The sequence below is a fragment of the Sander lucioperca genome, chromosome 24, assembly GCF_008315115.2.
Source record: "Sander lucioperca isolate FBNREF2018 chromosome 24, SLUC_FBN_1.2, whole genome shotgun sequence".
Lineage (NCBI taxonomy): Eukaryota > Metazoa > Chordata > Actinopteri > Perciformes > Percidae > Sander > Sander lucioperca.
Genome location: NC_050196.1, coordinates 10,445,250 through 10,468,722, shown reverse-complemented (window position 1 = coordinate 10,468,722; position 23,473 = coordinate 10,445,250). Strand labels below are relative to the sequence as shown.

Here is a 23,473-nt window from a genome sequence, read left to right as displayed (position 1 = left end):
ACTTATTTATTACCCATTAAAAGTAAGTACCTAATTGATTTGCTCATTTCCAATTTCAAAACTCGCTGACTCTTAATCAAGCTTTTTTGCAGGTGGGGCGACGCACGTGCGGCTTCCACTGGCGAGCTGCTAGCTACTGTCATGACAAGTGTTGACAGAAGGTGACTCCTGCAAAGTGTCGAAATAGCTAGTACAGGCGAAACCATAGACTGTTAATATTAATAATATACAGTCCATGGGCGAAACACGTATGTTTGGTTAATTTCTTTCACCATAAAACTTACAAAGAGCTTCATAAAAGCAGAACTAGATACAAAACAAACCGGAATGGCATGGCGGTGCATGTGCATGAGAAGATGGCGTGGCGGCTCTGTGGTTTCAATGAAGCTCAGCAACAGGTGAGTGTTTTCAGAATTAATTGTTAAATGGCAGCAATAATATATTTTGTTAGTTATATTTTACTGTTGCAGCTAGCTAGCTGTTGGTGCGCACATGTTACGTTACACAGCGTGTCCAAATAGGTTGTTAACCTCGCTCCCATCACCAGTAGGCTACAGTACACAGAGCGAAATACAGTTCTGGCAGGTGTATTGATAGTGCGTCAGAGAAGACACGCTTTCCATTTGCTTTCTTGTTGTCATCGGTGAATTTGCTTTGTAATATTTGTGGCCATGGAATTCCTACTTCTGTGTGCCATATTATTGTGTTGCCATAGCAACCCACCACACGTGGCTTTGTTGTTTTCATTAACACAACCAGTAATGGAAATGTCAGTCAAGCAGTCACTCCCACACCTTTCTTAAAAGAGAAATCAAGTGAAAACACCTGTGCAGGTTTATCATGCGTGTGGTTTTAATTGAGGATGAACTGAAATGTTTGGCTGTAAATGTTGTAGGCATGCCTCTAGAATAGTCCTAAATTTGAGAATATATAATAGCGTACCTCACCTGTCCACTATGTACCCTCAGTGAGTTTGTCTGCTTTTGCACATCGCATAACATTTAACATAACATTTAAAGTGTTCTCTTACCTCAGATGAATTGTATTATATCAACAGAATGTGCTTTACCTTTTGAGTAATGCATGTCGGGTTTGAGGCGTCTTGCTTGCTCAGTTTCTTTTTCAAGGAAAACGCCTCTTGGTTAGGGAGATTTGAAAAGTGTAAAAAGCAATCATTTTTTTAAAGGATTTTTCAGTGTTTATGGCTGTTTTAAATTTAAAAGATGTTCCGCAACTAGGTTGACCTTTACCGAGCTGTAGAACTTGGTAATAAAACTTATTTTTAAAGAGAACATATTTTTAATCAATTCTGTGGATGTGTTGAAATTGGAGCTCATGTGAGAAATAGATGTATTATTTTTCACTAAGTAGCAATAGACTTGTGCCATGTTTGAAATACCACACCATCTGCTGCTCTCTGCACCACAGCTGGCCACATCTGCAGGATTTTCTTCAGCACACGTCCAGCCCCTACAATACCACTGTATCAAGCCTACCTGTTTAAGTGTTGGGGAGTTTTTCCGTATCTTAAGCAAGGACAGAGGGTCTCATATTATGTACAGATTATAAAGCCCCTTGAGGCAAATTTGTGATTTGTGACATTGGGCTATATAAATAAAATTGAGTTGACTTGCCTGCCAGCTCTCAATCTGAAACTTGAGCCGTGCACAATTCACAAAATGGTTTCTGTTTGGAAAGCCTCTATAAAAGATTCTAATAAATGCTGCTTGAGTGTGACAAATAGCAGTTTGATGTTTTTGTAGACAAACAGTACACTGTCCAGCACACACACAGCCTTGGAGAAAGGGGAGAACAAAAAGAAAATCTGCAACCAACATCTGCCGTCGGTCTGTTGGGACAGAGCCAGCCCGCCCTGTGCAGTCCTCCTTTACCAGGTTTTGATGTTATCATAAGGCTCTGTAAAATCAAATTATGTGCATGTTTATGTTGATGGTTATACATTTGGGTAAATGTTTTCCCACAGAGCTCAAGGACACTTCAGCTGTCCAATGTACAGCAAGTGAGACCTTCCACATTGGACTCCAGTTGAGGGACTTTCAAATGTGTCCCAATGGAAGGTATATAACTTTGGAGATTTTGATATTTGTTAAAGTTTTAGAAGAAAAAGACATTGTCATAAGACATAAATTATACTGTTCTTGTTTATCACAGGGAATGAAAATGATGATGTTGCAGGCAAGGAAGCAGAACTCTCTCGCTATGCTGTTTCAGCACTTGACCAGCAGAAGCTACATGCATTTGGTGAGTCCCAAACTTGCTTGATGCTCCCATGGGGCTGTATCAAAGTAAGACTGGATATGTAGAGAGAACCTAATTAAATAGACACAGTATGTGGGAGATGGAGTAGGAGTGATCCATCTCCCAAAGGGCTCAGAATATGAACCCAAAGCAAAGGCTTATTCAATTCTTTGCATCACTGTAGCAGCTCAGGAGTGCTCAAGTGTATTTTGAGGTGGCACTTTTAAACAATGGGCCAACCTGAAAGGATGAGCTACAGGAGTCTGACTCACTGGACAAACTAGAGTGTCCTAGTGTGCTGTAATGAGCTGCAGGGGTTTGTCTTGCTGAGCTAGCAGTAGTTCTCTGACTCAAATGACAAACCACAGGGATCTGGCAGAGACGGCTTCTGAATGCATCGTAATCTTCCACCAATTACTTCTACTCATCAGGTTAGCCAGCTTGCCCAGTGTCCTGTCATCTTTGGTAGTATAAAAACATTGCCACTGATAACCTTGATGTTTCTCAGTGCTTGGCTTCTCTCTCAGACGGACACCGAAGACACGGTGCCCTAACTCAAATTCCTCCTAAAAAAATGAAGCCACAAGATGTATTGACATTTAACTTTAATAAGCCAGTGCCAATGAAGTGTGGGGCACATATCCAGTCTCCATCCATGGCATTTCTTTTTAATTTAAAATGTAAATATAACAGTTATCACACAATAGAAAAGTACTGAGAAGCATTATTATTATTAAGGACAAAGTGCCAGAGGGAAAGACAGCGACAGCAAGGCCAGACAAGGTTATTTAAAATCTTCCACATCATCCAATGTAAAATGTGCCCACACATTTAAACTCTTCTTTCCTTTGCACAGCTCAAGTCCTGCATGAAAGTAAACTAAGAAACTGTGTGTAACCTGGCCTTAAGTCCTTGTTTGAAGAGCTAAACAATACTCAGGAATTGGACAACAGTTAATTCATTGTTCTCTTCTCTGTTTTATTTGTTCTTACAATGTCCACGGACCATACTGGTGTTTTTGCACACTTAAAATACCGTATAACAACACCACATGGTTGAAAAGGTCAGCTGCAGGTTGATGTGGTGTTGGTGACACCTGTTGTTTTGCTGGGGTGCTAACTTAAATCTTTTAAAAATGGACAGCCTATTAATGGGAGATGCTACCCAAGTCACATCATGACATGAATTACAAGGGTTGTTTGCTTATTGTTTGTGTTGTGGGTTTGACTTTGTGACCGTAGCTGCCAGAACTCATATTTTGGATGCCCAGAAAAGACTTTATTGACTTTGTTGTTTTGGTCAGACTATTTTCCAAATGACATTAGAATTCTAGTGTTTCTTCTTTTTGTCATTTAACTGCAAATGACTGGTGAAAAAAGTTGTTGTTATTGTTATTACACTTTAAATAAATCATTTAAATTTAACCATAAGCCTTAGCAATAAACAAGCCTTTCTTTAGTCTTTAATTTTTTATTTATTTTTTGTTGAGATAAAATACTATTTCAGTTGCACTTTTGATTAGAGGACACATCTGCTGTTTTGCACAGTTTATATAAATAAACAGTTCATTTCATTCTGTTAGAAAAAAAATTGTGAGAAAAATGTATCGTGAACTTAAAATCGTAAATCTTATCGAATCGTGAGTTGCGTGTATCGTTACGTCACTAGTTCATTGCTTTCTGGCTTCAACGTTTGGGCCCGTCTGTGTGTGTATTAGATAAGGGTGCTACCTATAATTTGAGCAACATAAAGCTTGTGAGGATTTTTTTTTAGCACCATCCATAGTGGGATTGTAAATAGTAGAATGATAAGTTCCGGGTCAGAAAATAACCCCTTAACTGAAGCTTTTTCAACAGTTGATACATAATCCTTTCATTTGAGGAAAGCAAGCACTCTTTTCATTATTCCCACAGCATGAAATTTGTTTTTAGGAAACATTGTGAGTTTTGTCCCATGGCCAGAATTAACACTGGGAATGCATATAACCATGACTAATCTATGTTGTTAATTTAGGCAGTTTGAAAGACATGACGTTCCCGTGGCAGTTTTGTTGAAGTTATAGAGTTGTGTAATCATACTGCTGTTACAGCCATCTTCGTACATTTTCCCACGTGCTTTCCTTGAGATGAAAAAGCATTGCTGAGTGAGAGCTGCTAACCTTGGTTGTGATGGATTGCTGTTCATTTCAGAGAGCTTATGATAATAGGGGTCATGTATCTGCTGGGCCTTTATTTCCCACCCTCGTACTCCCCAGTTCCCTCCCACAATTCATCTCTGGGGGTTTAATTCACTCTTGCTGGGAGCACGGCCGCATATAGTGTGATTCAGACAAGGAAGACCATTAGAAGCACTGTAATGCCGTTTTTGGCAAGAGAAAGACCCAGGCATTCATTATGCTGGTCTTTCTTTATTTAGGAGCAACTTCATCAGGAAACTCTTGTCATTTAAGAACAAAAAAGCAGGGTATTTTTTTTGTTGTTGATTTTTTTTTTTACAGACTAGTTGCCAGCAGGAGAAAAATAGAGCAACATTTCAAGTCTACCTTCTTCGTCACTGCTGTATCATGATGATAAATGAAGCGACAACCCACAGTTTGCCATTTTCTTTTTCTTTGGCTTGTGCCCCCTTTTGTAAAATGAATTGGGCAGCCTGTTTAACCCTGAATTATGCATTTCATTTTTCGCTCAATAGAATTGCACTCATAAAACACAGCGCTGAAGTGAAGATTTTTAACATGCCAAATGTAGCCAGGCTGTAAGAAAATTGATTGCTAAAACCAAATGGAAGAAAGCAAAAATGTGTGTGTGTGTTATCATGACTTTTCTATGACTGTCAGTGGCTATATATTTTCAAATTTAAGGCCATGACATCTATGTTTATTATCATTTATATCAGAAAGAGTGGCTTTTTGACAGCACTAACACAAAGTATTCTTCTGTTGACATGAAAATAAACTGCTCGTACCAAATGAGCATCTGTATTCCTCTCCCCACACACTCTACTCGCTCTGAGTGCCATCTCCTGAAATTGCTGCTTGCTCATAGCAGCCTTTTTTCTCGTGACGTGATCTGGTAATCCATCTTCAAAGTCCCCCCCCTCTCCTGGTTTAACGTAGGCGGATGTACTGTACCCCGACTATCATATGCATGAAAAATTTGCCATCCCTGCACTTTTTTGCTTCGTATGTTGCAGCGCAGCAGTTGATGGATAGAATGTGTCACTTGGTGCAGTGCTCAGGGCAAGAGGCATGCTTTTGGAGGTTGGAGTTTGTCCCTGAGAGTCAGGGGACTGGAGACTGGAAAGTAAAGGCCAAAGACCTGGACGCTTTGTTCGCTTTAACTACCATTACCTGACAGGGACACAAAATTCACAAGAGACAGATGTGTCTCTAGATTATGTCAGCGGAAGTCCAAGACGCAAACATATATTATTTAAACTCAGCTGCTGCTTTTTTGTTTTGTTTTTAGATTGATTGACTAGTCTTTTAATCCATCAAAGGTCAATAAAACTTCCCAGAACCCAAGGTGACATATTAGAATTGCTTTTTTTGATTTCTGTACTTGAAAATCAATCACCAAATGAAATACATTTTGTGTGGACTAATCTGTCCAGAGCTACATTAATTTGATCAAATCCAGCACTCCTAATTTGATCAAATCCATACTGTAACACCGCATTAAACTGCAGAGCCCTTTTGTTTTGCAAGATGTTCCATTCAGGGATGGACCTGGACTCAGAAGACAGGTCAGATTCAGAGTGTGGCCGTGACTCGCTGTTGTGAGCAGGCAATGGGCAAGGCAGCCTTCAGCACTTACAGGTCCTGATGATATTATTTCAACAGGCTCTCAGTGGTGTGGAGAGTCATTGCAGTGGTTGAGAGATAATGGGCCAGATGTAAGAGCCACCTGGCCAGCGCCAGACCTCCGTATGCTGCCATTGATAGAGGCAGTCATGCAGAGCGGAGGTTCTGCTGTCTGCTGCTCGCTGTTTCTCCGACACAAGGCTTATTGCAGCTCATTTAGAAGGGCAACTGTGCTCATCACCGTTACATTCTTTAGCAACTTCTTTTGTGTGGTATCTGAGCAGGCATTTAAACATGATGCTTTTGGTCGTTATGACTTAAAGCCGGTATTAATATTTCTTTTCTTATTATCATGACGTTAACACAGCTTGACCTGTAAAAATAGAGGTTATGGTGCAGAGCTCTGAAAGCACAATTCATCAGTTTGAATCAGCCCGCAGGCAACGTGTGAACGCACTCCAAATTTCTGTCTATACATACCCGAGACGCAGACACTCTGCTATATCTGGTATGTGGAATGAGCAGTGCTTTTTGGCAGTCCGCCCATTTAATTCATTTAACACTGAAGAAAACAGAGCACCTCTGGCAAACAGGGCAGTGGAAAATAGAGCCGTGAATCTTGATTGTGGAGGTAAATGAACAGATAGGTCTGGAGGTGTGTCATCTGTCTGTGAGCAGAGATGCATTAGTGTGGATACACCCCGTCACTTCTGCGTACCCAGTAACCTCACATAGAAAACAACATCAAGTGCATGAAGCAGGTATTTCTTTTTGGATATTTTCTCATCTACTATATCATGAGAATGTGAAGAATGTGTCTGCATATAGAGAAGATATAAACGATAGTGTCCAAAGTTGCACTTCCTTTGACAAAGGCGCAATCAAGTGTAACTCCAGGCAAGCAATAATTTTCTAGACAATGTAAGGAAGCGTGGTATGTATGTATGCTTGTTTAAATATTCATTGCAAAAGGGCAGGAGTGGTGTGTGTGTAGTGTGATTTACAAGAGCAATAAGTTTGTGTCAGCGTAGAGGTCGACTGTACCCCCGAGCAAACTTCCAGAGCTGTGAAATGGAGATGATGCCTCCCACCAGTGATGACCTCTTGAACTGTTCAGCTGTTCTACATATTCTGACCAGTAAGTCAAAGCTTTTACCAAAAGCACACACATTGCACGAGTTTTATATTCATCTCGATGGAAAATAATTATAATTGTATTATTAAAACTGCAAATGCACGATTTATAAATCTCACTCACTAACATGTGTGCACATGCACAGGCCTGATTACCACTTTCACAGCCATATATGGTCATAGACATGTCTTCAATGGACCAAACAGCTGTGTGTGCTGCTCCAGACCGTCAGTAAATGACAAAGAAAAAGTGGCATTATATAGAATAACATTGGTGAGGTCCTTCAACCGTGTCAGAGCAGCCATCTTTCTGCACAGTGATTACACATTCCTGCATTCATTCAATGTGTGTGTAAATGACGTAAACTATCAGCAGCGATGCTGTATCTAAATCGGTATCAAGCATCGAAACGTAATCAGCTGTCATTTAGATTATTCACACACGGTGTCCTGCAAACAAATAACGTTGCTTTCTTATATAACTATGATTGTTTCCTATTCTTAACCATAGCTGTGGTAGATCTGAAAAAGCTTACAGTATGTGGGTCATTTTCGAGGTTTGTAGACTGAAAAGAACAATCACACAGTCGGTAGTTGAACCAGCCTAAAAGAATAACGCTGCAGATTAGATGCGCTCTTTCACCTTATTTTCCTATTTCTACTTCACTATATCAAACTCGGCTTGATCTAGAAAACCGTTTGTACTCGGTCTGAAGTATGCATTTGCATTTGGTGCGCTTGTTCTCATCACATTTTCTTTTATTAATTTATGTATGGGAAACAGTGTATTAAGTAGTTGTAAGAATAATTTCTACGTCTGGCTGCTGGAATCCGTGATATTGCAGTCAATTTTAAATTTAAAACATTTTGCACTTTGCATTAGTACTAGTTGTTGTTGTGCACAGTCCTTACACATATGTAAAGGTTTTTCCAGCTGAAGGTGGAGAGTATGTTCTGTTTATCCAACTCAGCAGGCGTAGACAGGTGCCCACATTAACTCATTAAATAATGATGAAATTGTGACCTGATTCAATATTAATACTATTAATATAAAAAATAAATGCACTTCTTTGAAAGTCTGAAGAGGTATGCACCTTATCGATCTATCTCTAGAAGAAAAAAAGGCTTAAAAGAAAGTCAGATGCCATCAATGCCCTTCTCACCCTTCGCAGCCCTTAAAAGTACTTCAGTCAAGAGAACAAACTGCTCTTCGGAGATGTGCACGGGGAGACATAAACATCAAGGTACATCGGCTCTGCGTGCATCTCCGGCACTCCATCACCCATCACTGTCTGGGCCTTCCCCTCAGTCTTTAAATCTGGAGCGACAGGGTGTCACTGGGAAAACCCATTGAGCACACTGCGGGGCGATGGCTTCATGCCCTTCTCCATCACACCTTTGTTCCATCCTCCTCTCCAAGCCATGACAAGGTAGGGGACGAGTTATCACACCCGTCAGCTTTATGAGTCCCTGTCTGCCTGTGCCGCGGTAATAAAGTCATTGTGCTGCTTCTTCAAAATGGGGTGAGTCAGAGCAAGGCATGGGAAATTGGTCAGCAGAGTGTTGTTCAGGGGCAAAAAAGTACATTCTGCGCCAGTGGCTTCTTTGGATGCATTGTTGGTTTGATTAATAATAGGAGGAGAAAAGCCTCATTCCTCCAGAGCATTTTGCACCTGAGAAATGTCATAAATGCCCTAAATCCCGCAAATTACTTATTTATATTATATAATACTGCATTATCCATAACCTGGCTACATATACACCGCTGTCAATCATATACTATAATCTCCATGTCTCCTCTTCTGCGTTCAAAGTTCATACAGAAAATATTCCGATATGATGGCTTGAAATGCCCACTAACAGGATTCCTTTATTTCAGCAGAGCTCTGGAGATATTTTTTTTGAGAGACATGTTAGACAGAATCTGAACCCGGCGGCCTGCTGTGCACTGTGAGGAGGAGTAATTGTGTGAGCAGTAATTGCACTCTCTGCATCTGCTAGGGAGAATAAGGGCCATCATTGGGTCAGATGCCTGCCGCCTCCGGGAACATTTAGTCAGTCGCAGCACATGTGAATGCTAAGTTCAACATATATGTATGTAAGTATGTAGAGTAGTGATGAGTAAATGTCTTCCATCCAGTGTAGTGTAGAATCCTTTCATACTGAGGATATTGACTAATATGAGATCATATCCACATGATCATATCCATTTTGCAGAATGATTCTTCAAGTTGCCTCTGACAGTGCACACAAGGTATTCAATTGCCATTTTGTGCAAAGCCCACCTCTGCCAGAGGTTCATTGAGAGGGTAGTTTGTCAAAAGCACTGCATTAATTGTTAAACTTGCAGGGGGTGTTGTGCACCTGGAAATGAGGCCATTTGTATTACCTGTCATCTTACTTTTGAGAAAAAACATACATAAACATAAAACTGGCTGAAAATTACTGCACTGCTGGAAGTAATGCTACTGTACATTGTACTGTACATACGCTGTACACTGAGGATCTCTCTCGTGCTAATACAGAAACCGTACTTACTTGTATGATGCCTCTATTTAAGTTACATGCTAATGAAAACATGCAAAATATATTTAGTGAATTGATTTATTTAAATCTTAAACAAAGTGTATATCAATAACTAGTGTAGTGCTGAAACAATAATGCAGTTAATCGATTGACAACTAGGAAAGTAAGGATTTCCAGTTTTGCTCTGTTTTATAGCATTGTGAATGGAATAGGTTTTGAACTATTGATCAGACAAAACAATCCATTTGAAGATGTAACCTTGGTATCTGGGAACAGGTGATGGGCATTTTTACAATTCAGCCGTCATTTTTCACTTTAATTGTTTACTTTAAACAATCAACGGCTAATAGAAATAATTGTTAGGTGCAGCCCTAAACCAATGGATGAAAGTATATTCTTTTAGTCTAACAAGAACAAAAAAGCTTAAATAAGAATATGCCCTAAAACATAATCTCTCTTCTGATGAAACACACTTTAGTCAGTGTGTCTGACAGTTGAAGCTATCTCCCAAAAATAGAAGGCTCAAGTCCATCATGCTGTCAAAGTATCAATCCTGGAGAAGTGCTACTGACAGATTAGGACGCTGCATTTACATAACTGTCACCTTCTGGACCAGAATAATGCAACCAGTTCCTTACTTATTGTGTCTGCATGAGTCTCTAATTTAGGATTACCTTGAGGATTTATGTTATTTACAAATCTTAGTTGAGCATTATAAGAAGCCACAATAATATTTTATTTATATATATATATATATATATATATATATATATATATATATATATATATATATATATATATATATATATATATATATATATATTTATTTATTTATTTATTTATTTATTTATTTATTTATTTATTGTTGGGCAAGTTACTTCCAAAATGTAATACATTATAGATTACTAGTTACTGTCATTTGAGAGTAATTAGTTATATTACAATATTACTGTCTCTGAATTGTAATGCGTTACACTACTTCTGCATTACTTTTGAGTTACTTTCACCAAAATAACAGGGGATGTTTGATTTGGCAGCTAGCTTGTGAATTTCACCACCGGATCAATAAAGTCTCCTCTTTATCCACTTTAATACATCATAGATTATTCATATTTTGTATAATTAATATAAATATGCAAAGTAACTAAATCTATAAAAAAATAGATAAGTAAAACGTATAATAGGCAAGTAGGAGAAAATGAAAATACTCAATTAAAAGTACGGCATTATTGTAAAATGTTTTATAGCACTTCAATAAGAAATTCATGTTTAGTTTAAAACACTCTAAAGGAAATGTTCAATTATAGTGTGATTAAAACTCACTATTAACATTATTTACAGTACTTGATTTACAGCTGATTTGTGAAAAGGTAGCCTACACAACCTTATTTAACAGTAATTTAGTTTTACTGCGAATAGTCACAGGAAGTGCTTTTATTTTGAAGTAGGCTACACGGAAGTTATCTGTTGTGTAGCTACTCTTGCTAGCTTACTGAGAAGCAACCAGGATGCAACATGTCCGTCAGGCTCCAGTTGTATGAAGGTAAATATGGTGCAAAAAGGGAGAGCTTGTAGAATACAATGTGAGAACTTGCAGAACAAAAAATCTGAACTTGTATGTTAAAATTTGCACTTGTAAAAATTTAATTTGCACTTGTAAAAATAAAATTTGCACTTGTAAAAAATATTCACACACGTGATCTGAATTTGAAGTCATACAAAAATAAAAAACATGAGAGCTTGTAAAAAAAATCTGAACTTGTAAGTTGAAATTTGCACTTGTAGAAAATGTTCACACACCTGTATTCTGAATGTGAAGTTACAGAAAAAATATTCACAAATGTGTAGATTGATATTTACATGAACACAATGACAGCTGCAAACTTATAATGCAACATTTACTCGTATACTTTTTTTTTTACTCTGGTTCATTTTCCATCACAACCACAACTCAGTGATTACAACCTCTCGAATCTGTCACTGCAACTTCACATATGTGCTCTCTCACATCACAAAGTGGCCAATCTGCGCATCTCGACTTTCACAACACTCTTGACGATACATTTGGTGCAAAACTAATTTGTACCTGTGGACTTAGGCTGTGGAGCTCTGAGCTAACAGAACGGGAAAAGCAGGGTTTCTATCGCCAGATGAGGGACAACTCTGTCTGGCTTATTTATGTAGCATGGAAACTTGGTGGAATAGCATGCTAGCGTTAGCTAACTAGCAGCCAGCCCACTTCTAAATAAATACCTTTTAATTGTCTAAACATTTTTAACAGTCAAACTAAAACACTGGCGGTGAGCTCCACGGCCTGCAGCCGCAGACGGACCGTCATCAGTGGGTAACAGGTGCCAAGTTTCGCATCCCTGCCGAGAATTGCATCCACTAGGGAAAATAATGATTTTATAAGGCAAAGTACTGTTTAAAAACTAGGCAATAGTAAATCTCTTTGTCATGTTCATCAATAATGATTAGAATTTTAGAAGGTTTAGAGACATCAATGTTTTATCATACTCTGTAGTAGCATTTCCTTGCTACCTAGATGCAATTTTCGGCAGCAATGAATTCTGCAGAAATTATTGTTTCTGCCCAAGCGGGTGCAATTCTTAGCAGGGATGCACAACATCAGCAAAGCAAGCTCTGGTCATGGCCGGGGGATGGGCCGCTGCTACCGGATGTGGGGCTCTCCGTGTCCCGCTGGAGCTCCGACTGCAGGTCGAGGTCGGCAGCGAAGCTTTCTGGCAAAAGCAGTGTTACTACGCTGGTCGATCCCCACTGATGACGGTCCGTCTGCGGCTGCAGGCCGTAGAGCTCACCGCCAGTGTTTTAGTTTGACTGTTAAAAAGTGTTTAGATAATTAAAAGGTATTTATTTAGAAGCGGGCTGGCTGCTAGTTAGCTAACGCTAGCATGCTATTCCACCAAGTTTCCATGCTACATAAATAAGCCAGACAGAGTTGTCCCTCATCTGGCGATAGAAACCCTGCTTTTCCCATAGACTGTATATAAGAAGGCTTTTCCCGTTCTGTTAGCTCAGAGCTCCACAGCCTAAGTCCACAGGTACAAATTAGTTTTGCACCAAATGTATCGTCAAGAGTGTTGTGAAAGTCGAGGTGCGCAGATTGGCCACTTTGTGATGCGAGAGAGCACATATGTGAAGTTGCAGTGACAGATTCGAGAGGTTGTAATCACTGAGTTGTGGTTGTGATGGAAAATGAACCAGAGTAAAAAAAAAAAAGTATACGAGTAAATGTTGCATTATAAGTTTGCAGCTGTCATTGTGTTCATGTAAATATCAATCTACACATTTGTGAATATTTTTTCTGTAACTTCACATTCAGAATACAGGTGTGTGAACATTTTCTACAAGTGCAAATTTCAACTTACAAGTTCAGATTTTTTTTACAAGCTCTCATGTTTTTTTTCTTTGTATGACTTCAAATTCAGATCACGTGTGTGAATATTTTTTACAAATGCAAATTTTATTTTTACAAGTGCAAATTAAATTTTTACAAGTGCAAATTTTAACATACAAGTTCAGATTTTTTGTTCTGCAAGTTCTCACATTGTATTCTACAAGCTCTCCCTTTTTGCACCATATTTACCTTCATACAGTTGTTCACTTTCTTGTTTGTAAAACTGCAACATATTGAACAGTAAATGGTCACAGTAAAAGACAAGCGTTTTTGGTCGTCATTCGAAGCCATTCCACTACAGGCATAGTTACTCTCCACGGCTGATAAAATGCAATGATATTTACGTGTAGCAAGCCTCAACATTAATTCCCGACATGTTTATATCTGTCAGCCGCTGACGTACCGTCACCTGTTGGGACATACATGCTGTCCGTACCGTCTCTGGTTCTGGCTCTGACCACGGGAACAGAAACAGGACAGCTCACTTCAACGCAGCGTAATAACTCCTGAAAATAATATCCATCTCGCAAATGTATTTGTCTCTGCAGTCATCTCAACCATCGAATACAGCGACAGGAAAATAATACGGCTTTTTTTTTTTCCTGTGAAGAAATGTGTCGCGGTGTTGGTGAATTCTTAAAAAAAACAATGCACCACTAAATGTTGCGTTAAAATGCGTTGTAACTCGCGTTACTGAGATTGTAACGAGTATAATATTACCTAAATTTAATTAGTAATGCGTTATATTACTGCGTTACAGCAAAAAGGAATACATTACTGTAATTGCGTTACTTTTGTAACGCGTTACTCCCAACACTGTGTGTATATATATATATATAATATAAAAATTAGGGCTGTCAAACGATTACATTTTCTTAATCACGGTTAATTGTTGAATTTCTATAGTTAATCGCGATTAATTGCATGTTTTATCACATGAATAAAATTGTATTATTTTGCATTTCAGAACAGTTTATTATAACAGTTTATATATATATATATATATATATATATATATTATTATTATTATTATTATTATTATTATTGTTATTATTATTATTTGTGCACAATATTATATATTATTAATATATTTTTTATATTGTTTTTCTTGGTATTGTTGCAGTATTTTATTTCATTTTTTTCTTAATGCTGAATGGATTCCAAATGCCAGTGGCAATACATGCTCTACAAAGGGTGCTAGATTGGAGGAAATTGGAACAGCATCTAACTCAGTGGACCCAGCTGACTCGATCAGTTTGTTCATATCACTCGTGATGAAGTGGGACTGAAAAGCCACGGAAGGTCATTTTATGTTAGTCTGGTTTTGTAATGGCTTTGGTATTTGGAAGTTGTACTTTAAATTGGCGATGGGTGCAGTGTTTCCCTGCTAAAGCATTAACTTGTAGCTTTTATGGAATGTAATGTGACCCTTAATGTGCTGAGTTAGATTTATGAGGTGCAGAGCCAAAGGAATACATTTAATTACTGCAAGATTTCAACGGCATGTGCATTGCGATCTGATTTCCTTCAATAAGTGGATGGAAGCACAATATGTATTTGCATCACATTTTGTCACTCCTTTGACCTCCTTAACTTTCTAAGGCTTCAGCATGCGGGGCACCCTGCAGAGACCGAAAAGATTGATGCAAATTCACCTGTTCACTCTCTGTCCTCTGCTGTTTCTTCTACAGCCTAAGATATTGTACATTAGAGATAACCGGCAACCTGGGTAACTATCCTTTCAAAAGCAGCACTCCGGTGTAGCACTGACGAGTGGAGGTGACTATTGAGGTCAATAGAAATGGCGCGTGGTGCTGGAAATGGTCCATAAAAGCTCTTTCTGACATGACAGGGTAGCCCTGGATTCTTGCCAACAGACACTTTTTTTTACAGTAGAACCCTGCGGTGGCTGTCAAGGCTGAGGTCAATCCACTGTGATTTACTGTAATACAATATCCAAACTGCCATTTCTTTAATGGGAACAATAACCCTGTTAGTAAACAATTTCTTCTGGCAACAAAATGTGAAAATTATATGAAATGAAATGACATGATCAATTTTGTGTCAACTTCTTGACAAAATCTAATCTGGAACTGAAAAAAAAACTGTTAAGCAACTATAGGCTAGTTTTCTTGAACAGCGTCAAAGTCTGTCTTTTACATGTTTGGCATTGTGTTGAAAACGAGGCTACTGTGAGCTGGCATGTCTCCATGCCCCTTCCCTGCACTCCTCCAAGGAGGAGTACAGCACATATGGCCCCCTGGGCAGTATGGATGGGTCGCTGCAATCAAAGTGGGAGGACACGAGCACAAGAAGTATCCCATCTGTCATAATGTCCTCTCTCTCTAAAATGGATTAATAACGGTCGGGGAGAGAACAGTGAGCAGAATAAAAGCATCATAATTGTCTGCTATAGAAGGAGGGAATTATCAGGGTGCATGACAGTTATAGATATGCATTTCTGATTTCGCAAAAATCAGATTTGTAGTGCTCCATTTGGGAGGAAATTATGCAGAGGCTTTTAAAAACATATTTTTGTCCTGCACAGGTCCCGCTGCCCGTCAGTAGACATCCTTGTTTCGGCAGGCAGCGCTTTTTCATTGACGTTAGTATTCACTCAGTCTAATATATGATTTATGTGAGAATAACAACATTTATACACACACTCGCACACCACCAGCCTATATGCTAACCGGAATAATGTAAGTGTTTATTCCACATAGAGCGGGGATGTGAGATCAGCTCACAAGTGGTCATTTAGGAAGCATTTGGAGACACATTCTACTGCCAGGAGTAAACATGCATGCTTAGCGCTGTCCACTTGTGATCAATCACTCAGATAGGATTTTATTACCAGGTCATATTGTATGAATACGGAACAGTTAACAGGCCACAGTGTAAAATTGTTTTGAAAGCTCAATTTACCTTAACATACTTTTATTTTCTTGCAACAGTTTTTCTATTCTTTTACAATACTTCTCTAGCTCCCCAGAGCTTTAGTAATGCAGAAATAATGCTGGCACTGCTACACGGTAAGATGGTATTTTTCTGATGGCCTGATGATGTGTGAAGCCTACACCTGCGAGTGAGGTCAAAGTCATGCTAAGATGTTTTAAATGTAATATTAAGACGGTGATTCTATCGTTGTGTTTATGTGAATAGGCTGCAGTTCCTAATCAGTTCAAATCCAGCCTTGTACTACAGTAAATAACATTTACAGTATAGTGGTTCATCATCAAATTACTGTACATATGTATTAGTAAGTTCACAGGCTATATGGCACATAGCACAACTCATACTAAGGGGAGTTTCAAAGTGCTTTTCAGACATTTAAAGCTTAATTGGAATTTGTAACACACTTGGGGCCCTATTTTAACGATCTAAGCGCAAGGCGTGATGCGCATGGTGCAGGTGCGTTTAGGCCGTGTCCAAATCCACTTTTGCTAGTTTGACGGCGGAAAAAAGGGTCCGTGCGCCAGGCGCATGGTTCAAAAGGGTTGTACTTAGTGTCTTCATTAATTCATAGGTGTGTTTTGGGCGTAACATGCAATAAACCAATCGGAGTGTCATCTCCCATTCCCTTTAAAAGCCAGTCGCGTTTGTACCTTGGCGCATTGCTATTATGATGGCGGATTTACACTGTAATATGTTTATTTGTAATCTTTTGCATGTTTGTGTGCTGCTGCGCGTCCCTGTGTGTGTGTGTGTGTGTGTGTGTAACAAGCATAGTGCGCGTGTGCTGAGCATAAGCCTAGGCACATTTTACTGATTTGCTGTTAAAAATAATGAAATGAAATGATTAAATATTGACTTTAGACCAGGTTTTTGTTGGTCAATGGCGCAATCACTTCCCGCTGCCTCAAGATAGCAATACGCCAAGAATTCACCTGAACACACCTCCCTGTAAGACCAGCACGCCCATGGGCGCAGGTGCATTTGCTATTTAAACGATGCGGGCGCTGGACGGGAAACTGACAACTGCGTTGGTCTTAAACTAGCAAAGACACTTGCGTCAGGCTTTGCGCTGCGCTGCGCCGGGTTCAAGATAGGGCCCTTAATGTGTTTGTAAACTCTGTAACACAATTTTATGATGGGACGTTGACTGGCTTTTTTCTAGTAAACCGATCTAGATGATCACCTTTCAACAAGACGCAACAGAATGCCAAACATTTTCCCACTTGCTCACGTCAACCCAGGGCAAACTTTATTCCTGTGTTTACAGTACTTGTTCCACACTGTTTATATTTAACAGAAAACCCTGAGGTGACGCTGTCCACCCAACTGTGGTGCTGAATTCTTCACACAACATTCCATTGCCATTCATGTTTGTTTGAGTCAAATGTACAGTCTTGTGGCATTTATTAATTAATATGCATTTTATTCTTTCAATTATTTGAAGAAGAAGCCTAAGTTAATTTTGTAATCATCAGTATGTAGTTCATATGTAACTACATATTTGGATTATGCCTTGAAATGAGGATGAAAGCACAATACAGCTTTGTAAGCATGCATGTTAAACATGTAAACATGATGTTGACTTTAGTTATACTAATGCTGACATGGAATTGCTTTTTGCAAAGTAATGGAAAAAAGTGAAAAGGAAACATGAAAGCTACTTCAGAATAGTGCAACAGTACCTCTTTTGGGACTCTGAAGAATCAGTTTCATGGAAAAGATATAGTTTCTGCAACATTAAAAGTTAGACAAGGCAGCTAACATACACTGGTAGCTCTAAATAGCAACCAGAATTCAGGAATCCTGCAAGTTGACATCAGGAACTGTACAAAACATGTTCATTTTTACCAACCTGGACTGGCTCTCATTGCAAGTTTTGATTTGACTCTCTGTGAGACTGAAGGATTGTCCATACCAAACACCAAAAGAGAATCAAAACAAACAAGTAAATGGTACTGATGAGATTACTTTTTAGAGTAGATAACTATCCTGCCTAGTGTATCTTGAATCTACTGGGAACAAAGATACTTTCGTAAAACAAATATAATCTTCTTTCCCCCGGGATTCTCTGCCCACTTTAGATGGCAGGGCCCTGCCAGAAAACCATTTTAACCTTTACCTCTGATCAAACCCCTATCACTTACATTTTGATGTGTGGCCAGTCAAAAACATTTGTAGATGTCATTTATGGAGATCCCATAGCCCCTTTCCCCCCAGCCCCAATCCATTCAAGAGTGCACTTGCCTGTTGCATCTGTCTGATTAGAGTCAGGCGGTCTAATATGCTGGTTCTCCTGGTAGAGTGCCACATCTCCACCTTAATCATGAGGTGAATATTTTTAGTAGCCAAGATGGAGTCACAATAACAATAGGATCATAGCAGAGGGAAAATTCATATTCATTGAAGCCACTGTTATTGACTGTAAGCTACACTGAAGGGGGGCTCGGGTACAGTAATAGCACATTGTGTGTGAACAATGAAAGGGGAGAGGGAAATGTTTCACTTTGGGAAATTTTTCAGTCACTGATAAATGACGAGAACAATTAATTAAGTAAGGTACTTTAATAAGTGCTAATTAACTGAACAGAAGAGTCCTGGAAAAATTGCAGGTTAACAAATGGTATCTGTATAATTAAAATGCTAATATTATATTATCAACATTGTAGTCAACATTAGTTGAAGCACAACACTTTCTCTTTATTTAATGTGGTGAATACCAAACACGGACGCCATGTAAATGGTGTTTCCACATTTTCCTAACATTATTGTAACAGTTAAGGAAGGCATGTGCTGCCCACACAACTTTGAGTGTTTCACATCAATTGTGCAGACTGTGATAAAGGCGAAGGCAGACATATCAAATGTATTATAATTTTCAATTTTGACAAAGCCAAATTTCATATCTTCTCCGTGTAGGAAGCCGCCCACTCAGAGCACACATTTGGATGCTGCAATAATTCAGCCTCACATGGATAGCAGTGAGTATAGGCGAAAGAAAAGATCCTAGAATGCCCGTCTTCTCTTCATCATTAAATTACACTTGGCATTTCAGCCACATGGACTAGCATTAACATTAGTCTTACTGTTTGACTAACCAGTTTTAAAGCCTTGAGCATCTCACATTCAAAGATTAAATTTCAAAGCAGCCCCGCTGTGACTTGACACTTGATCAAGTTGCTGCCTGGCTTTAATGTTAAAGTGGACAGTCACTGCTGCTCACTGGTTCCTTGTCTGCAGGGAATCAATAATTTTCATGGCCGGCATTAAATGTGAGATAGTGATGAGCAAGAGCTCCCAAAGATGAGGACACTGAGCCAACAGCCGTCAACAACATCCAAGCCATAGTAGCATGTAGAAGTATGCACTCAACTACGAAGTGCATGCTGATGCAAATCTCACAAGATCACAGGAGATGTGGGCTGATTTATCCCCAATTTGCACCTCCTGACCATTTGAAGTTAAGCTTGGCCTTTTTTATGTTGATGCATGATGCAGAATGTTTTCTTAGTTCAGTTGTTCACAAATACAAAACAACAAACTGCTGGCCGACTCACTGGGGCTTCCATTAGTTTCCTTTACAAGGATTTTTTTCCATATAGCTTTTAATTGAGCTTTGTCTTCTTAAGAGAGATGAGTTTGCCACTAATGCTATTTTGGGCCTTTTATGATTGTACATGATGGATTATACAAATGAACCTGACTTAATATTGAGAAAGCTCTTGTCATTTTTAGTTCACCTCTTTACCCATGCTCTTCCCACATGGTGTATCAGTCCGACAACAGCTGGGGACATTGATTAGAAGCCTAAGTAACAAGCCTAGAAAGTAAATCACTGGTGAGGGTTACAGTTTGATGACTGCAAACTGGTGTTTATATACCACCAGGCATAATTCCAGAAGCACAAAGCCAGAGGAAGACATGATGGAATGAGAAGAGTGGATGCTAGATGTATTGCTCGATCACAGCTAGACTGTGCAAATATCACAACGATCTGTGATATTTTCTGAGTTGACTGCAGATTTCTCTTCATGTTCTGACATGGTTGTTGAATTCTTTCTTTTTCGTTCAGTGTACAGAGTGCAACTTGTCAGAGACCATAATGCAGGAAATAATGTCTTTAATAGTTGAAACACACTCACTCACTCCCCTACCTTTTGGTTTTGAATACCTTCTTATCTCTGACTGTACTCCTCAAGGTTGCCAGGTATGGTGCAGGAAAAATGACAGCTGTTGTTCTAAAGTGTTGTTCAGCTAATCCAAGTGGTTGTACCCTGTTTGCATGTCCTTGATTATCCCTCTCCACAATGATGCGCAAAACTTGCAATTACCGCACACCCACAGACTGATGTTCTAAATGATCAGATAGATCTTTGGACTAAATTAGCAGCTCACATTCTGTAGGAGATAAGGGAAAGATTCTGCAGGTAACATACATATATCTTTAAAGTTGACAAGTAGCTAGATTTGTTAATGGGTTTTGTCAGTTTCACAGTAAGAACAGCTTGATAAAACGGTGAATTTAGAGCTTTAATCGACATGTATGGTGCAACAGTTTGTTAAACTTTTGTTTTAAGGAAATCGTGTGTAGCTTCTCCAAATTACTATAATCAGTTGTCAACAAGAGCACATTGTTTTATCCAGCATACTCTTTTTCCTTTCCTTTCCCTCTTTTTTTTTTTTTTTTTTTTGTGCTGTTGACAATACCTCAGTACCTAATAATTTCACCCCCCCACCCACCCCCGTGGACATGGCCAGTGACAGCTTGTAAGCACGTTTTTGGGATTGTTGTTGAAAAGTTCTTGGAGATTTTCACTTGACAAAAAGAAAAGTGTTTGGCCTGACCTTTAGCCCACTATGCTAAAAAATAACCAATGTGCTAGCAAATGCTGTCAGGGTTTTTGCAATTCCAAACCTATCAAAAGAACATTTTAATTTTCTGCAACATTTTGCCAAGTGAGATTACAATCCTCAACAGCAGTTGGGAGAGTGAGAAATAAATAAAGAACAGTGGGAGGCAAAAACAAGTGGTAAAAATTAGGAGCAATGAAAAGAGCATGATAAACAAACAAGACTAGAGGAGAGTAGGAATAAGTAAGAAGACAGAAGGGAAAGATGAGGGGATGGAAATTAGTGGACAGCAGCTGGTGACGGTGAGGGGTCTTGTCTCGGAACACTGGTGTAAAGCGCTGACACCTGGCTGGCATGCAGAGCTCAGCGGGGCTGAGACCTTTTTCCTAAGTAAAGCATCTCATTATAGGGACAGTTGATGAAATGTTTCACTTGGAACACAAGACTTCAATAAGTGATGTTGAATATGCTTCAACATAGACAACAGTGTATATAGTGAGTGACCACAAGCTGTGATAGGCAGTTAAAGCTAGACAACTTTATTGGGAAGACATATTTCTGGAAAGCATAATAGTAGAACAATATAGAGTAACTTGGTGCCTGTGTTAGGAAAAGTTAGGAACATGTTGAGCTTGCTTGATGGTAATAGTGAGGTTTTTTTTCGGTGGTTAAACTATTATAAAAATTAAAGTTAGTTTTGCAGGCAGTTGTTAGCAATGCTAGCGACGTGACTCTATGGTGGACAGTGTTGTTCAGTGTACCAACGTTTTTTTTTGCCCAGAGTCTGGCAAACCTGCAGAGCAGCCACCCCACACTAAACTCATTACGATATAAGTCAATTCTTTACATATACGACTCACATTTTAACGCCTTTGTTCATCACTTGTGAAATGAGTAAAAGTTTGCGCCGGTCATAGTTCAGTTATAAAATCCTACCACACTATAGAGCGTGGCTGCCTTCAGCACTGTTTCCATTCCCTCTGGTTGCTTTGGAGAAATAATATTAATGTACATTGAAAACCTTGGAGGGAAACCAACAAAATCAGCAATTATAGTTACTTTCAGAAAATGGCAGTTCCTTTTTCTGAAACCAAGGGGAAAATCCAGTTGTAATTTAGAGTCATTACCTTTATCTTTTAATGCACAGTAACTGTATGTTTAGCATCCTCAAATGTAAAAGAATGATTCTGCTGCTGCTCTTATTTATCCAAAAACTCTCATTTGAACTAATGGAATTGCTTTGATGAAAGTTAAACCTACAACGCGTTGAAAGAAAATGTGTCTCATCCGACTGTAAGCACAGAGTTGACCTTTATGTCAGGATAGCTAATGTTCCAATCTCTCTGCTTAATCCATTTTACAGGCTAAGACGCTGTAATCAGCCCAGAGCAGCCCATTGCTGATGCTTTGTCATCACGGATCCTGCTTACATTTTCAGTGGGTTGTCTACAAGCTTGGTGAAGTACAAAATAATTACCAGCACAAGTGGTGCACCACCTCTCTGTGTTGCACGCTCCTCATGGACTCACACGGGTAATTAAGTCTGTGAGTTGGAGATAAGAGAAAATAGACAAAAGACACTCAAACACATCTACACCAAATGTATGCAGGACAAATTACATTTGCAATATATGTTGCAGTTACGACTAGTGGTAAAACTGCATAAAAGCTAACTAACTTTTAATATCTAGAAATTAAGTAACATGACACTGTAGACAGGTCGCCCTTTACCAAACTGCAAGAAAAAATGAGCAAAAGATGTGCTGTAGCTGGATTTAGCAGATTAATCATTGGTTAAGATTTTCAATTCACCACCTCCTGTGGGCAGAGGTCAGATTATCTCTGTGACCAGACAAAGACAATTCACAGCACTCGGGAAAGCCACACTTTGTGATGCAGGATGATAACATTTCTCCATGTAATCTCGTTTAGATTGATTACATTGCATATTGGGCATGAAATACAGAGTTTAAACACGTTTACATATTTGATATTTTGGAGGAATGACTTGGGAATGATCTGATATTACGCTTATTAAATCTCAGAACAGGAATCACTTTGTACAAAGCTAATAGATAGACGCATATTTTGCTGCAAGGGGTCAAGCAAAATTGTCAAAAGCTACTTTCCTCCATAGTTCAGTGGTACAAACACAATCAAATGCTGTACATGGAGCTGGGTCTAAAATCGACAGTACGCCTGCCCATCCTGTTTTTCTGCTGAATATATCCATAATATCTTCTGGGATCATCATGTATCTTTGCTCTGAAAGTGATGTTTCTTTGATGTTGCTTGTATTTTTCCTGGCAGCATTAAATGGTACTACAGCAATTAAATATTCCAATTACATAAAGTTTAGGAGGAACTTGAGATAGATGGATTTAAAAAAAAAAAATAATTGTCAAAATTGACACAGCAGCAGAGGTCAAGATATATACGGTATACAAGCCCCTATGGTTCAAGCTTCAAAAACAATGGATGCCTTCTCATAATGCAACTTGATAGCATATTTTGTAAGATCCTCCCTGGTG

At 39.0% G+C, this 23,473-nt stretch overlaps 1 protein-coding gene across 2 annotated transcripts in view; it reads left to right on the top strand.

Moving 5' to 3' along the window:
• Nucleotides 1-283: 283 nt before the first annotated feature.
• LOC116044636 (interleukin-1 receptor accessory protein-like 1) overlaps nt 284-23,473 on the top strand; it is a 281,380-nt gene continuing 258,190 nt past the window's right edge. Inside the window, exons 1-2 of one of the 2 annotated variants that reach the window (XM_031292002.2) lie at nt 284-398; nt 2,173-2,262. The gene's annotated coding sequence lies outside the window, so the exon portion shown is untranslated. Of the gene's footprint in view, nt 399-1,988; nt 2,079-2,172; nt 2,263-23,473 lie in introns of those variants that run through there. The other variant, XM_035998500.1, reaches the window with a different exon arrangement.